Genomic DNA, 8,747 nt, shown 5'->3' with positions numbered 1-8,747 from the left:
CTATATCTAAGAAAATTTCTCTAACTTTATTTTCCAACCTTCCTTTATTTTCCTTCTCTCATATTTCGAACTTCCAAGAATTCTTCTTGTCTTGAACTGCTCCTTTCACTAAGATGTTAGTCTTATTCTATGGATGCAGTAACTTCTCTTGATCCTCTGAAGATTTAAAATTTTTTCTTCTATTCCCTGAATTATTGCTCTTTCCTAAAACAATTTCCTCAACTCAGGGAATCAGCTGAGTTCCACCTGGTTTCCTCTCCCTGAACCACAGGCTGGAAACTGTCTAAAGGCAGTAAACTGGAGAAATCAGAAGACTCACATCGTTTGCTTTCCCTGTTTCAGGAATCAATGTGCTTCACTGCCTGTTGACCATTGTTTCAAAAACTGTTGTTTTATATATTTCATCAGGTTTTGGGTTGTTTCCATTAGGAAGGTAAATTTAGTCCCTCTTACTCTATTTTAAGAAGAAACAAAAGTTCTGTGTATGTGTACTTATTACTTTTGTGAAAACAGTTACATTTTTGAGATCTCATTGTTCTCATAGTTTATCCAATTTATTTTCTTAGTCTTCTTGATATAGTATTTCTGTCACTTACGCCTACATTTATCTAACTGTAGTAGACTGCGCATAGCAAACAATGTCTCAAAATAGTCCTGAGAGTGGGGAGCCTTGTTTTAAAGTTTCTAGTGTCTTTTAAAGTCACATAATGTCTGACTTAGGGCTTGAAATACATTTTTTATTGTTGTTTGGTGAAGAAAGTGTTCTTCTATTATCGTTTTCCTATGTGTTTGCATGTTTGTCTGTGTTTCTAAATCAGAACTAATTATTGAACTTCATTAAATGTCTTCTGGCCATTGATTGAGGTGGACATTTTTTTCTTTGATCTGTATTAGTAGAATGCATTATCATAATATATGTCAAGTACTTAGCTTGCGAAATGAATTTCATTTGCTGTATTTTAATGTTTTGTTGAGTTATGTATTTTTAATATTTAATTTAAGATTTGTCAGCCCTATTCTTAAATGAGATTGGATGTTAGATTTCTTCTTTAGTGCTATCTTTGTAGGTTTTGGTACAATGTTACTTTGGCTTTCTAAAAATAATTTGAAAGCTTTGTATATTTCTCAATGCTCTGGAACAGGTTAAATAGCACTGGAATTACCTGTTACTTAAAGATTTGAAACAATTCACCCATGAAGGAAGCTACGCTATATTTTCAGCAGTGGCCAGCAGGTGTAGGAGTCAGGGAGGTGGGTAGTAGATCTTTAATAATTTTTTCCATTTCTATTGTGGTGGTCATTCTGTTTCATGTCTTTTTACCTTCTGAGGTTAATTTTGTTCCGTAGAAAATTATCCTCTCATCCAAGTCTCCAAATATATTTGCATATTGTCTTGCAAGGTGCTGTTTAATAGTGCTTTAAACATCCTCAGAATGTGTGGTTATTTCTAATTTCTCATTCATAATTATATCGATGATTGCTGTTGGTTTTTACTTTTGTCTTCTTCTTTAAGCTGGGTCAGGGTTAGCATATGGTTAAGATATAATGGGCTCCCAGGTAAAAATGCCTGGATTCAAATCATATCTCAATTACCATTTGTCCTTGGTGTCTGCAACTATAAGCGGGTGTATCCATTAGGACAAACTAGGTTATACCAAGGAAATAAACAACGTCAACATCTCCCTGACTTGCCCTCCACCATGCTGCATGTTCACTGCAGGTCAGCCTCATCCCTTCTTTATGTCCCATTCTCTCTAGGACCTCAGCTAACAGAGCAGTCTCTTTTTGGAATCTTGCCTCTTATCAGAGAGGGAAAATAAAAGAACTCAGAGGTTCAGATGCTGGTTCTTAAATTTTCTGTTCAGAAATGATATACATCACTTCTGCTGGCATTTTACCAGCCGCAGCAAGACATGGCCAAGCCTGCATCAAGGAAGCAGATAAATTTAATCCTTTCTATGGAGGGACAGCAAATATCTTGAGGGATTCTACAGTCTACTGGAGTAGATGACATTAATAAGTTTGTCAGGATCAATCCACACAGCTTCCTATGCATGTGCTTAAGCATAGTAAAGACTTACTGAATTATTCCATTCAACAAATATCACAGAACACCTGTTACAGGCTATGCATTATTCCAGGGATAGAATGTAAGTACAGGGGTTCTTAGTTACAGATTTATTCTAGCCAGTTTAATCTGAAGAACTGAACAATTCCTGTGTATTAGCTATCTCCCGGAATCTGTGGGAGGCCCAGAGAATCTGTGTGGAGGCTACCGATGCACGAACAGTTCCCAGTTCAACCACAGGCCTACTCCAGGCAGAGCTCACTGCCCCACAACGGGCATGAACATGACAGACTGTGCCCACATTGCTGGATGTCAGATGCCAGAACTTTCACCACTCCTGTCTTCTAAAAGCTTGATGCCTTCACCACCATCCTGGCTAAAAGATGCATTCCTCATGGAACCTGCTTCTTCATATCATCGCTCCTCCATCAGCCTCACACAGGTTAGTGTCACTGGTAGAGCGTGGGCCACTTGCCTGAACTGAAGTTGCAAGGAAAGATACATGAGTTCTGCATTCTGTCTTCAAGATATAGGACTCATGATGAAGAGAACTGGCCACATTTTTACAGGTGGGTCAGGGTTAGCATATAGTTAAGATATAATGGGCTCCCAGGTAAAAATGCCCGGATTCAAATCATGTCTCAATTACCATTTGTAATTACCAGATGACCACACGCATGATAAACATCTACCACCTAGTATGAGGATAAAGGTATATGGACAAAGGCTCTCACCCTTTATAGTTCAACAGAGATACTGATATTAATTAGAATTTAATCAAATATAAACATGTAAGGAATTGTACACAGTTCTATGAGAGCTTAGCATGTTCAGGCCTAGACAGATGGTCAAAGTTTCCCTGAGGAAATGGTAATTGAGTTGAGAGCTGAAGAAAATGCAGGATAGGGGTTTATCAGACTGAAGGTGCAGAAAAAGCATAAAAGGCAGAGGGAAGGATTTGGGCAAAGGCTTCTCTTAGGAAGGAGCTGGGAACCTCATGAGGGACTGAGAAGTCCTCAAGTCAGGCAGGTGGAAATACACTGGAGAGGTGGGCAGGGCTGCCCCTCGGAGTCTCCCTCAGGGCTCTGAGACTCTCTCCTTGCCTGGGGAGGGGGCGGCATCCCCACCCCTTGTGAGTCAGGTAGTGAACAAGGAAACAGGGACGTGTATAATTGTAAACTTTCCCCAGGGGCTCTCGTGCACCCTCAGGATTTGGAAGGTCAGTCTGGCCTAGCACTCCCCCTTCAAGTGACTTTTCCAAAGGTATCAGTAAGGGCAGTGAAAGAAAAGGAGTGATTGTTCTTTAAATACCTACCATTTGCCAAGCACTGTGCTTATGGGCTTTACAGAGATGACCTCATCAGTGGGTGTGTTTACAGCAAGGAGGGAATTAATTCCCAGCAAGGTTAAGTAACTTGCTCAAGGCCATGCATGTAATGAGGAATAGCAACAGGCTTTGTGCTCATAGCTCTCTGGTTCCAAACTCCAAAACCTTTCCATAATACTGTGTAACCAACAGCAGGTTGGGGGAATGAGGCTCCAGGCCAGTGGCTCCCCAAGTGTGGTCCTCAAACCAGCCACATCAGCGGGTTTAACAGAAACTTGTTGTGACAACCTAAATGGGAAAAGAATTTGAAAAAAGATATAGGTATATGTGTAACTGAATCCCTTTGCTGTACACCTGAAACAAACACAACATTGGGAATCAACTATACTCCAATATAAAATAAAAATTAAAAAAACCCAGGAACTTGTTAGAAATGCAGATTCTATTACATGTAGGATGGATAATCAACAAGGTCCTGCTGTATAGTACAAGGAACTGTATTCAATATCCTGTGATAAACCATAATGGTAAAGAATATGAAAAAGAATGTATCTGGGCTTCCCTGGTGGCGCAGTGGTTGAGAGTCCACCTGCCGATGCAGGGGACGCGGGTTCGTGCCCCGGTCCGGGAGGATCCTGCATGCCGCGGAGCGGCTGGGCTCGTGAGCCATGGCCGCTGGGCCTGCGCGTCTGGAGCCTGTGCTCCGCAACGGGAGAGGCCACAGCAGTGAGAGGCCCGCGTACCGAAAAAAAAAAAAAAAAAAACAAGAATGTATCTATGTATAACTGAATCACTTTGCTGTACAGCAGGAATTAACACAACATGGTGAATCAACTATACTTCAATAAAATTTGAAAAAAAGAAAGAAAGAAATTCAGATTCTCAGACCTCACCCCAGACCTACTGAATCAGACCCTCTGCAGGTGGCCCCAGAGAATGACCTGAGTCTTAGCCAACCGTGCCGGTGAGTCTGAAACACACGGAATTTTGAGAACCAGTGCACAAGGCTAGTCGTTCTCAAGGGTATTTGATGAAGGGCCCCTAAACTTGCATCTACGACTTTCCTTGCCTCTATTCGCCTTCAAACCAGAACAGCCGTCTTAGCAGGGCTTTCTAGGAAGGATCTCGCACTGCTGCCATGATTCTGCTGTCAGCAGCAGCCCAGCGAGTTCACACCAGTCCATATAGAACTGGTGTGTTCACAGATGCTATTGCCCTCCTCTAAAAATAGTCCAACAGAGCCTGCTCCAAGGGCCTGTGAGTAACACCATGTGCTTTCTCCCCTCCCCTGGAGAATAGAGAGCATAGGAGGAAGAGAAAGAGAGACTTCCTGTCCCTTTGTACTTGTAAGAATATAGAAGAATGGGGGGAGTAGCCTTAGTGCTCCAGAAAGAACTCTCACTATCTTTCATAAAGGAAATCCAGCAAGAGGGGCCCTAACTGGGCAGAGTTACCCCAGGGAAGCAGGAATCCATCACTTGCTCGTGCATTTTTTAACGATCTTAGCAGCTGAAATCTTGTTTAAAAGATCATGGTAGGGCTTCCCTGGTGGCGCAGTGGTTGAGAGTCTGCCTGCCGATGCAGGGGACACGGGTTTGTGGCCCGGTCCGGGAAGATCCCACATGCCGCGGAGCGGCTAGGCCCGTGAGCCATGGCCGCTGGGCCTGTGCGTCCGGAGCCTGTGCTCTGCGACGGGAGAGGCCACAACAGTGAGAGGCCCGCGTACCGCAAAACAAAAAAAAGCATGTTGGCAGTGGAGTGGGCAGGGAAATCAAGGAAGTGAGATGCCGTCTGCAGGGCACCTGGAGGGGGCAGGAGAGAGGATTGCCCGTCAGCCCATCTGGGTCTGTCTGACAGAGGGATTTGGGGGTTTGCAGTTTACCCGTGAGATGCTGCCTTTTTCACACCGCTGGAAGAGCTCCCTCCCCTTTGTCCCCCTCCCCAACTTCAGCCATCACCCTCACCTGCCAGGGCCCCAAACAAGTTCAAGGTTTCCCCAGAGCATCCATCTCAGGAAGAGTGACCCAGTTTCCTGTCCCCTGAGAGGGCCTGGCATCTGGGAATTGCTGTGTCAGGTCACACTGCCTCTTTGTCATTTGCTCAAGACTTGTGTCAAATGTCAGCTTGGTGCCAAGACAGAGCCCAGATCCGAGGGTACGGTGGCGACACCAGCCATACAATCTTTACTTTGGGTTCAAGTCCTCAAGCAGAATTATGCTGACCCACGAATTTTCAATCAGGGCCCTGGGCAGTTCAGAGGGTTGGTAGAGGGAAAGAAGGATGTTAAAGAGGAACCGAAAACCATCGATTGCTTCAGTCAACAATGACGAAAAAAAAAGGAAAACTCACGCAGTTATGCCCACAGGAATCGTGCTTGTCCCTCTGCCCACGACAGAGCCCGGCCAGCTTGTGAAATCTCAGTAGCCTCTTTATATGGTAACAAAAGAAACAGTGAGAAGAAAAATCTTTTGTTTTCACTCAGCAGACTCCTCCGGTGGGTGTCAGGTGTGTCTCTTTCTTTTCCTGGAGAATAGGTTTTCTGTTTGTTTATTTGTTTGGTTTGCTTGTTTTTACCAGGTTCTCATTACAGGGGAAGGGCCTGGATTCTCAATGAGTATTTTGCCTTAGTAAGGCTTGTACAGCGATGCACCATTTATGAACTCTACTTCGATGTTCACGTGAAGAATGGAAGTGGGGACTAAGCTGATGCTAAAGAGTGAGCCGAATTATTTAGTGGACTTCATCAGAGGGCTGCTTCTGCTTACCCTTAAAAACGAGTTCACCAGCCTCTCACAGGAGGAGGAAACTAACACTGGGGTTAAAGAATTTCATCAGCATGAGTCCAACTCAACATCCCTCAGTCAGTGGGGTCCAGAGGTGCTGCTGGGAGAACCATTTTTAGAGGTTCTCCCAGCCCACAGCTCTGACTGGAGCCCCTTCAGCCTCCTCCTGTGCCCTCCTCACTGCCAAATTGAATGCCTTGCTCTCAGATGAATGTGAACTGAAGACATATGTATGCAGTAAACGTTTGTCATTTTCCCTTCAGTCTCCCAGCATCTTCAACACCCTTCTCGTGACTGGGCGATTCCTCCATATAGACACCAGACATTCTCCTCTGGACTGCTTTGCAGCTGGGGCCTGACATATGACTTAGATTTTGACATCAGAGCCACCTGCTTCAGACTTTGCTTTGAAGCCTGTAGCATAAAGGAGTGGGTACCGTGCAGATTCCATTTTGGTGAGCATGTTGGCAGGCAGATCCAGTTTCCTAGGGCAACAGTGATGGGGGATTCTAGCGATAGCTCCCAGTGTCCCAGCACTAAGAGGGGGGCCAGTCCTCTGCCACCCCCCCGACTAGATCCTCTACCAAATCTTAGCCACCTCTGACTACATAGCCCTTAAGCCCAGTTCGCTCGTCCTGACGGAGATTCTTTAGGTTACCCATTCTCCAATAAATGATTTTTCAGCCTAAACTTGTCCAAATTGGATTCTGTTGCCTGCAACTGAGAATCCTAAGTTATAAACATGTTCCATCTCATTCAATCCCCCATAACAGCCCTGTAGAATAGGGTTAACCTCAGTTTACAGAGGGGAAAACAGAATCTTAGCAGTCACTAAGCCTAATGAATGGGAAAGCTGAGATGTTTTCTTTTTCCGATTTCATGGACTCCCTATCTTCCAGTGAACTTGGAGTAATACTTTATTTGATTTTTCTGCCTCTGGCATTCTACCCCAAACGCAACAGTTATTCTTTCTCATTGCTCTAGGCACTTAGGTCTTATCTCTCTGTGTGAACTTTCAGCTGCTGGGACCCTATCTAATACTTAGGTTATATCACAGCTAGCTCTTTTCTCTTTCCCCTCTTCTTACTTATCATTTTTATACAACTAAAATCTAATTCAAATGAAAATATTATAGATAACATTTCAGTGTGTACCTCTTAAAATCGGCACGCAGCCTATGGAAATCCATGGAAGGAAGGAAGGAGGGGGATATTTTGCCAGGTACCCCGTCTCCATCTTGCCTGCTGGTGGGGTGCAGAAGAGCATCATTTCTCCTTTTGCAGCTGTGGTCTGCTGCCAGCTACGCCCACCCCTTCATGCATACCTGCCGCAGCCTCTCTGAGTCACTCAAATCTTGCCTCCAAAGAAACTCAAAACTTTCCCTCCGAACTCTTCATGAGTTCATCTCCTTTAACCTCCCCTTGCTGTCAGCTCTGGGGCAATCGGACCAAGGCTGTCCTAAGCCTCACAGCGGTGTAGCAACAAGATCTGCCCAGCCTGGCGTTCCAAGTGGAGTTGCAAGCAGTTGTTAATTCCCTAACATGACGCCTGTGTTCCAGCTTCAGTGTCACCAGTCACAAGCCACTGGGACCCCCCCCCCCCACTGCCCACCTTGCAGCAAATGAGGTCTTTGATCGTGTGGCAGCCACATTAGGCTCCATCTCTCCCACCTCCTCCATTTTCCTTCTTCTCTCTTACCTCTAGGGAGATCTGGGGGATTCACGCTCCTCGAACTTCAACAACCTCACAGCGTCCTTTGGGCTTAGGATTCTCTCTCTGGAATCTTCCCTACTAGTGAGCACGAGGTGGGCACTACAAATGAGACCAGAGAAAGGAAGTATGGAATGGAGACAGAGAAAGTTGCAGTCTTTGAAATCACTGCCTGTCATGCAGATGTTGTTATGGACTGAAGGTTTGTGCCCCTCAAAACTTACGTCTTAAAGCCCTGACTCCCACTGTGATGGTATGTAGAGGTGGGGCTTTGAGGAGGTAATTAGGTTCAGATGAGGTCAAGACAGTGGGGTCCCCATGATGGAATTAATGACCTTGGAAGAAGAGGAAGAAAGACCAGATTCCCTCTCCCCCCCTGCATATGAGGACACAGTGAGAAGCCAGGAAGAGGGTCCTCACCAAGACCCCAATCTCCCAACGCCTTGATCTGGCACCCTCCCAACCTCCAGAACTGTGAGAAATGAGTGTCTGTTTAAGCGGCTCAGTCTATGGTATTTTGTTACAGCAGCTCAGACAGGCAGATGTTATCCCACTGCGGCCATTGTTGATTCATTCTTCAGAGAAACAATAAAAAGAGGAGTGGAAAATAAGCAACTAATGTTTCCCAAGTTTCCTGTCTGTGCTATGCTCTATTCCAGATGATTTAAGTTTTTTCCTTAATTTTCACACCACCACCACAGTATCATCTCTTTTGTTTCAGTTTTAGAAATAAGAAAATTGAGCCAATAAGAGAACAAGTAATCAAAGTTATAAAGGCAATATCTACCAGAACTACGATTTGAACTCAGAACTTGTTTAAATTTAGTTTTTTATTGAAGTATAGTTGATTGACAATTTG

The 8,747-nt window shown here is 44.5% G+C and overlaps 1 long non-coding RNA gene across 1 annotated transcript; it reads right to left on the bottom strand.

Moving 5' to 3' along the window:
* Positions 1 to 1,319: 1,319 nt before the first annotated feature.
* LOC109552538 (uncharacterized) lies at positions 1,320 to 7,726 on the bottom strand. Its single transcript, XR_004528414.2, has 3 exons — positions 5,745 to 7,726; positions 3,384 to 3,683; positions 1,320 to 2,548 (listed from the first exon to the last, which is right to left on the bottom strand). It is a non-coding gene; the product is annotated as an uncharacterized lncRNA (long non-coding RNA).
* Between the last annotated feature and the right edge of the window lie 1,021 nt (positions 7,727 to 8,747).

Source organism: Tursiops truncatus, chromosome 10, assembly GCF_011762595.2.
Source record: "Tursiops truncatus isolate mTurTru1 chromosome 10, mTurTru1.mat.Y, whole genome shotgun sequence".
NCBI classification, from domain to species: Eukaryota; Metazoa; Chordata; class Mammalia; order Artiodactyla; family Delphinidae; genus Tursiops; species Tursiops truncatus.
This window is presented reverse-complemented; position numbering and strand designations above follow the sequence as displayed.